Raw genomic sequence first — 9794 nt, 5'->3', positions numbered from 1 at the left:
TCCCTTCCATATACTACAATACCAGCAATCCATCAATTCATACTCATAATTTATATAAAACAGCATAATGGTCCACATAATGTCTTATATCATAATGATTAAACATAATATCTTTATAAGACTCTTTCTTGTTTAAAATTACATAAAATACGTATTACTACATTAAAACAAGAAACACATGATTGTATATCAGAAACACATAAAAGAGCTCAGAATGTCACACATCAATCATTATTAATACAACCAAGACCCATTCTTTGAACATGTTCCTTAAATTGTCTTGGTTGTAACCCTTTCGTCAAAGGGTCTGTAATCATAAGTTCTATCCTGATGTGCATGATTGACATTCTTTGTTTCTGAACCTCATCTTTCACAACAAGATACTTCAGTTCTATATGTTTGGCGCCTTTAGAGTACTTGTCGTTCTTTGAGAAAAATACTGCTGCAGAGTTATCACAATAAATTTTCAGCGGCTTGCTAATGGTGTCGACAACCGCAAGTCCTGAAATAAAGTTCCGCAACCATAATGCATGAATTGTGGCTTCATAACATGCCACAAATTCTGCCTCCATAGTGGATGAAGCAACGATAGTCTGTTTCGCACTTTTCCATGATATGGCACCTTGAGCAAACATAAACAGGTAACCAAAAGTCGATTTTCTAGTATCGATGCATCCAGCAAAATCTGAATCGCTATATCCAATCACTTCCGATTCATTGGATGAGCATGTAATCTTTCGTTGAGAGAAATTCCTTAGTCTCATGCAATATACTTAAATTATTTGCAGCAAGCAAGACGTCATCAACATAAAGGACCAGATAAACAAACTTGCTCCCACTGATCTTTCGGTATATACAGTGATCAACCGTATTTTCCTTAAAACCAAAAGATGTAATAATGGTATTGAACTTAATATACCACTGCCGGGATGCTTGTTTAAGCCCATATATTGACTTCTTAAGTTTACACACCAATTGTTCTTTACTTTCTACAGAAAAACCCTCAGGTTGATCCATATAAACATCCTCATCAAGATCTCCATTCAGAAAAGCTGTTTTCACATCCATTTGATGCAACTCCAAATCATAATGAGCTACTAATGTCATTATTATTCTTAGTGAGTCCTTTTTCGAAACAGGAGAAAATGTCTCCTTGTAATCAACACCATCTTTCTGAGTGTAACCCTTAGCAACAAGTCTAGCTTTATACCGTTCGATATTACCACTAGAGTCGTGTTTGGTTTTAAAAACCCATTTGCATCCGACTCTTTTACAACCATGTGGTAACTCAACGAGATCCCAAACTTCATTCTGTTGCATGGATTTCAGTTCTTCTTTCATGGCATTAATCCATTCCTTTGACTCTTTACTTTCTACAGCATGTGAAAACGAAACTGGATCCTTATTGATTCCAATATCATAATCTGATTCTTGCATATAAACCACATAATCATTAGAAATAGCTGACCTACGATTTCTTTGAGTTCTTCTTAATGCTACTTGTTGTGGTTCATGCATATCAGCATTATGTAAGTCATTTCCTTCAGGAAGTACTTCTTCATTTATATGTTGTTCATTATCATCATGCTGTTCTACAACAGATGGAACAACATTTGGAGTAATAGTAGATGGAGGAACTATTCTAGGCAATGTAACATTTACCCTTGTTTCCTTTATTTCTACTATTTCTCTTTTAGTACTCCCACTGACTTCACCATTCTCAATGAATCTTGCATTACCAGTTTCTACAATTCTTGGACTATGATTAGGACAGTAAAACACGTACCCTTTAGATTTCTCAGGGTAACCTAAAAAATACCCACTGATCGTTCGAGAATCTAATTTCTTTTCATGTGGATTATAAATTCTCGCTTCCGCTGGACAACCCCAAACATGCAGGTGTCTTAAGCTAGGTTTCCTGTTAGTCCATAACTCAAAAGGAGTTTTTTGAACAGCTTTACTAGGAACCCTATTCAACAAATAATTAGCGGTTTTGAGAGCATACGACCACAAATTCTTAGGTAGTGTAAAATCTGACATCATACTCCTAATCATATCTATTAAAGTCCTATTGCGCCTTTCTGCTACACCATTTTGCTGTGGTGTACCTGGCATTGTGTATTGCGCACATATGCCATGACTTTCGAGGAATTTTGCAAATGGACCTGGACACTGGCCTGACTCATTATATTTACCATAATATTCACCACCTCTATCAGACCTTATGATTTTCACCTTTTTATCTAATTGCCTCTCAACTTCCTTTACAAACGTCTCAAGGACATTCACAGATTGAGATTTTTCATAAAGCAAATAGACATAACCATAACGGGAAAAATCGTCAATGAAAGTGATGAAATACTTTTCTCCATTAAAGGCTGGAGTGTCCATAGGTCCGCAAATATCAGTGTGTATTATTTCAAGAAGCTGGCTGCTTCTGGTGGCTCCTTTCTTATTATGTTTGGTTTGTTTACCTTTAATACAATCCACACATAATTCTAGATCACTAAAGTCCAAATTTGACAAAATTTCATTACTTACTAATCTCATCATTCTTTCTTTGGATATATGACCTAGTCTTTTATGCCACAAGAAAGCAGAATTTTCATTCAACCTGCTACGTTTACATCCAACATTATTTACTACATTCAACAAGGAATTCGCATAAGTGTCATTCAGTTTCAATTTATATAAACCATCAATTAGAATACCAGAACCAACATTATCAGTATTCTTATATAAATCAAAACAACCAGATCCAATCACACATCTAAAACCAGAAATATCCAATTTACTTGCGGAAATAAGGTTTCTAGATAATGAAGGTACATAAAGGGTACTGTATAAGTCTAATACATATCCACTTTCTAGAATTAGACGATAAGTCCCAATGCCTTCAATTGAAGATTTCATTCCGTTTCCCATAAAGAGAAAATGATCTTCATTTGGATTTATGGTTCGGATCGTAAGAAATCCCTGCATATTGTTGGAAACATGAGTTGTAGCACCAGTATCAAGCCACCATGTATTAATAGGAACTTCAACTAAATTTGATTCAAAACATACGAAAGATAGATATCCTTGAATAACAAAATGAAATAACTATAAGCTCATAACTAACGCGATTCAGATGTAGACATAATAGTATAATATAGCACTCCTTTGGGTAGATACGATCTTATACTTAACATAATTAAATACCAAAACATAAGTAGGTAATAAATATATTCAATTAAATAGAACTGACATCTTTGGATGATCAATATTTATTTAATCAAAATATCTATCAAACCTCATCATGTCAACTAGTTATAGAACAAGACTTTCCTTTGGGTAAGTTCTCAGGTTCTATCATTAGTGACGCCAGTTTTTAATTGGTATTATTATAACTGGCAATTTCTATCATTAATCATTATGTCACTTATGCACTAAATGATTATTCTGATTTTGACCACTTTGGTGATTAACAAAATCATAAATCTCATGTGCACAAATAACTTATAACACATACCTTATGCAAAACAACATTCTGATTTTGACCACTTTGGTGATTAACAAAATCATAAATCTCATGTGCATAAACAATCATTAATGTATGCAAAACAATCATTCATAGAGCAATTACTTTTATGCCCAAATTTCAAACAATTATTTTGTACCAGTAAACTTTAATCGTGCAAAGCCAAAACAGTAAATGATACTTTAATCGTGCAAAGCCAAAACAGTAAATGATGCACGAAAAGACCCTAAAAACTCCACACATTCAAACCCAAAATAATTGTAATTACTCCATTAGACATACTCTTCTTGGAATAATTGTAATTACTCCATTAGACATTAATTACCATTAGAGATCCTCATCACTTTTGAAATTTATCTCGTTTTCCACCACAGATTCACAGATTCAATACCTATTTTAAGTTTGATTCCCAAAATAATGACAAAGGGAAAAAAATTGTTGCGTGTAGAAAGACACTAAGGTATTAACATGGAGGAAAAATTCAGGTCGATATTCTTCACTGTAACTACGGCTCTCATACTGTTTTCATCTCTAGTCATCGCTATTGATGGGCCCATTAAGACCTTAGTCGTTATGGTCTTGGAGAATTTCTCATTCGATCGTGGGTGGGAATGGATGAAGAGACTGAACTCAGAAATCGACGAAGTTACAGAGTCGTAAGGCGATCGAGGCGGATCACGTGCCCAAACAATTATTTTGTACCTTGCATAAACCGCCTTACACGGCAACAAGGGTGAATGGGTAATCAAGTTACTTCCAGCTACATTAGATCATAAAATAAATATAATGATATATCTCGAGCAGGAGTGTTATATTGAAAGAAGCCATTTTCGGTGCAGAGATCCGTAAAACAAAAACATAATGGCACACAATCATACCACTCGCACCCTATGATGCATATAAAATGTTAGACGTGGCCGAAGTTGAAATCCAAATGCTTTAAGATTAGATCGGGTCACATTAAGATTAGAAACTGCTTTAACGTTAAAAAGCAATGAGCCTTTTGCTGTTTCTAATAGCAGTTTCTAACATGAAATACATGTTATGGATAACATTTGCAGAGATGCTCTGATATGTAGAGACCCTTGTATCTCGCTATTACTAAATGCCCAGAATCTTCCAAAATCTAAATGACTATGACAAGCTGTTCAAAGAAGTCACTACAGGAAGCTCATACTTAGTGTTCAAAGATTTTAGGTATTTGAAGTGATTACTTGAACTAATGATCCAGTGTTTAAGAAAATTAAATATTAAAAGAAATCAATTTGAGAACAATAAAAAAATGTTCATTATTATGACGCGGAAAAATGCCATGACACTTCCTTCAAATCTTACAAGTAGAGCGACACGTGTAATCCATTAATAAAATGATTTCGGTGTATAAATAAAATAAAATCATCACGTTTTTCTAGTTGAGGAGCAACGAAATTTCAAATTTCTATTGTGAAAAGTGAGAGGTGCGGAAGACGCCCAATGAAACTTCATCCGCCCCTTGCACTTTGTATAATGAAATCATTTTCCTCGGCACTGCGTACAATGAGCAGCAGAGCACCAATAATCTTTATATTCATTGCCACAAAGAATTTATATATACACATTTTGTTTTTGTTTTTTTGGTAAATGCTCAAACAACCTATAATATTCTGCACTCCGCACAATGAGCAGCAGAGCACCAATAATCTTTATATTCATTGCGAAAAAGATTTATTTGTATATGCATGTTTTGTTTTCTGGTAAGTGCGCAAACGACCTATATTATTCCGCCTTTCATTGTATGTTTTTCTCTTTGTAGAGTAAAACCGTATATACAGTGATTCCATTCCTAGATAATACATTGATCAAGGAATGTTAAAAAGGGAGTAGTTTAATTGTTTTGTTTTTTTAACTTGTAATGCTCAAAACTTATAAATAAATTATATATCCAAATCGATGGGGCGGAAACATCTAGGAATATATAATACAAAACGGAAAGGGAACATGCAAACTTTATCTGGATGGTTTCGACTTTAATGTATTTCTTCATAGTCCTCAACTACGGCAGGTTTCATGTATTTCTTCATAGTGCTCAACTACGGCAGGTTTCATGTATTTCTTCATGGTGCTCAACTATGGCAGGTTTCATGTATTTCTTCATAGTGCTCAACTATGGCGGGGCTTAATATGGTTTGTATCTCAGTAATTGGTATTGTGGTTGTGATTGCTTTGTATGCGTTGGCACTTGGTGGATGTTGCGTTGACAGTGAAGCAAAGGTAATGATAACATTTTGAGAGTTGATCTAACACTGAGAGACTCTTCTATCTCGCCACCATCGGATGCCTAGACTCTTTCAAATGCTGAATGACTATGTCGAGCTATTCAAAGAAGTCACATCAACAAGCGCAGGTTGGAATAGTATAGTTTGCAGAGTATTAGCCTCCGGTTAGAAAGTTACCCTGCAGACGTTGAGGGATCTGCCCCTCCATTGAAGTTGCATTGGTTAAACTTCATTATGTCCATCAAGTTCAGAGATATTTTCAAACTCTACCATTAAAGATTACCTTGACATAAATATACACGTTAACCTCAAATACATAAGCGAGATTATCGCAAATGAATTAGACAAAATCACATAGCAAGTTAAGAACACCACATGATAAATTATTATTATTATTAAGGTATATTAAGGTAAGGTATGATAAATGGCTATTATTATTAAGGTATATTAAGGTAAGGTAGTGCTTCATAGATTGATAAAAATGAGCTAGGTAGTTGATTAAATTAGGATTGTGGAGGTCTCGAGAAAATATAATGAAAATTTCTTATGCACTCAGTAATGTTATGGAAATTTGTTCAGTGATCCCTCATCTCCTAGCCTATGTAAGGGACTTGAAACCTCATCAGTTCTCGCACTATTGGGAAGAGAAATAGCAATTTTAGTCATAACAATGTTATTATCATTGTTAGAGCACTCGCGAACGGAACACTTACAAAATTAGTCTTTTATTATTTTAAAATGATTTTTGAGCAACTGACAAATATCAAAAATAAAAATCCCTCCACCAAGGGAATTATGTCACATCAAGGCTCATATCCTATGGAAAATTAAAAACAAGATTTCCATAAATTAGAAAAATATTTTTGAATTTATGGAAAATTAAGAATATTCAACATTTTCTCGAAACTTAAGTAAATGTTTTCTATTGATCAGATATTAATTTATTAGACTTATATATTTAATTCAATGTGAAAGGTATCCATGAATACAAAAGGATTATAACTAGCATTTACACTAGATGTTGCAAAGGAAATGTCGTAAGGCATAAATTTGAGAAGAATAGTGAGATATAGAAGATCATTGAATATAAAAGTTAGTAAACAAAAAACAGGCCAAATTAGTGAGAAAGAATAAGAGTAACTCTGTGAGTTTTGAGGACAAGGAAAGGCTAGGGAATGCTTCTAGATTTGCTAGGAGTTGCAGAATGGAGAAGAGTTGCAAGCTAGTAACCATGAACAACTCAAATGCTCTATAAGGGTGTCTCTTGAAAACTGAACTGGAATTGTCATCTGAGAGATTAGGCACAAAGTCTAACGCGGAATTCATTTGACGTCTTGCACAAACATATCTATGTACCTACTTGGGAAATGGCATCAAGGTGTCCTCAACAAGTAGACTTTTCACACCATAATACCCAAAGAAATACAACAATCAGAAGTCATAAGTAAACACAAATCCCTATGAGACAAGATCAAAGATAGTCTCTTCAACCAAGTCAATGTAAATGGCTATATTTTTAATTCACACGCTACAATTTCAACATAATTTTGCAACTGCATCAATAAACCTTCTTTAGCCAAGTCCTTTGCTACAATATTTTATAAAGTATTGCAATTTTTTCACTATGTGTAAGGATGATGGTTGATTGTGGCATGTGCTTTTCTAAAAAGTTGCTTCCTTGAAAGCATCTTCCGTAGGTTCAACTTAGTGTTTCCTAGGTATCTCCATATTTATGTGGATATAAAAAACAAACTGCAGTGAAGCTATCAAGAAATATACATTTTGTCAATATAATTCTTAATTTACTAAATTATAAACTATAAAAAAAATACATTTTGTCAACATAGTTGATAATTTACTAAATGAAATGATCTCCATAAGATTTTAAAATAAAATTTCTTAAAAAATATCAATCCAAAGACAAGAACACGGTATTTCATTTGAGGTGTAAATTCTTTAAACTACTTATGAAAGTCTAATCTAAAACTTGAGTGGATACCTAAACCATCTTAAGTACCTTAAAATGCAATTGGCATTAACACTATAGGTCGAAGAATCACTCAATAGGTTGTTGCGCTCATTACATTGCTTGCAACTTTCTCCGAAAAAGTTTTCAGTCATCTTAATAATTCAATTAAGCCCAGTGTTGCAAAGGTTTATGCATCCATCTTGCAAAATTATCAACCATGTGAACTTTTAGTGCTTCGAAGATTTACCTTGAAGATTTGAGCTAATTTCCTTGAAACCTTTCAGGCTGGGTGTTTCTTCTTGGAAAAGAGAGTCAAGAACTGAAACTAGACTAGGTTATTCTTCTTTCTCATTATTAACTTCTGAAGTTCCAGATTCAGGATGATGCAAATGGTTTGGTGGCCTACAAGATGTTGGAGAGCTCGGTGGTGGTTGCTCTGATTGAATCCCCTAAAGAGAATCCAATTCATTAGCTACTAGCATGACTCATGGGATTAAAAAAAAGACTAGATGTAAAGAATGCGAGAATAAAGTGCTTGCAGAGAATTCAAAAGTTTATCTTTCCACATAGACAAAGTATTGTAGAAAGGGAAAAACTAATGAGAATTTTACCTCAGTTACATAAACAACATTATAACCAAATTGCAATGCATCACTTTGCACAGAAGCAAGGGAGTAGAGCACCATCTTGCCAACTGAATAGAAAAATATTGGTACACATAAAAATGTTTAATGAAAACTTGCCAAAAGGTTAAATTTTACTCCTAAAAATATGTTTGATAACACTACCAGTGCCATTTATTGGATACATTCTCTGGAAAAGAAAAAGGCATGCAATTTTCAACTCTCCCGCAACCATGAAATAAATGAAACATGCAGGCTAAAAAATGAAAAAAGGTCGTTGAGATGGCCAACTAAAAAAAGGCTCTTAATGTCGAACTAATAGGCAGAACTCGGGCTGTATGCTTAGGAATTTGGTCAGCATAAACATAATTTGAACCTGGGGTACAAATTCACTTTCAGGGCTTAAGCCCAACGGTGTCTCCACAGAATTTTCCTGATTTGTTTTATCCACTATACAATGCATAAAACCAAGTCAATAAAATAAATCTCTTTTTTCAATCTAACAAGATATCCATTTAATAAATTTAACTTACAATTGTTAGGTTACAAATTGACAGCTTTATAACCAAGGCTAAGAAAATGAAACAGTAGGAAATAGAATGAAGAGGCATTCATAGAAGAAACATTTGATATTATAATGAAAAAGAGAAAAACACATATGCAAGATTATAACAAAAACCAAAACATCCAACACTACATACATACATACATACATACATACATACATACATACATACATATATATATATATATATATATATCTATATATCTATATCTATATATATAGATATAGATATAGATATAGATATAGATATAACACAATCATAGGGACAGAGTCCTTGGAAGACAGTGGTGAGTAATAATTGTTATGCAATCTTATTCATGAAAATATATGAGGGAACAAAGCAGTGCAAGAAAAATCCTTGAAGCCTTTTATAAACAACTAAAAAGAAATCATAAATGGCTTGGAAAAATTGTCAAGCCAGGCAGTAACTCTCCAAAGGCAGAAAAAACTGATTCGTGTATATTCCATAGGTAACCCATTGTTATATACAATAGGGAGTGATTGTTCAGTTCATCTCCCGATGACTGTTCACCTTCCCAATTTATTTATTTACATAAAATTCCCAATCATGAAGATTAGGTGTCAACATTCCCCCCCTTAATCTGAAGGGATGTTGGTGAGTCCAAGCATCATTCTGAATCGTTCAAGCTTTTCCCTTCCAAGTGCTTTGGTGAAGATGTCTGCAATTTGCTCATTTGTGGAACAATGACGGAGATGGATTGTTTTGGCCTCAACATGATGTCGAATCAGATGATATTTAGTATTGATATGCTTTGTTCGATCATGGAACTTTGGGTTCTTGGCCAACTTTATTGCAGAGGTGTTATCAATCATGAGTGGAGTTGATTGTACTTGTTTTACC

This window comes from Pinus tabuliformis, chromosome 4_1 (genome assembly GCF_031772625.1).
Source record: "Pinus tabuliformis cultivar Carrire ecotype Pingquan chromosome 4_1, CPIR1, whole genome shotgun sequence".
In the NCBI taxonomy this organism is placed as follows: Eukaryota; Viridiplantae; Streptophyta; class Pinopsida; order Pinales; family Pinaceae; genus Pinus; species Pinus tabuliformis.
This window is presented reverse-complemented; position numbering follows the sequence as displayed.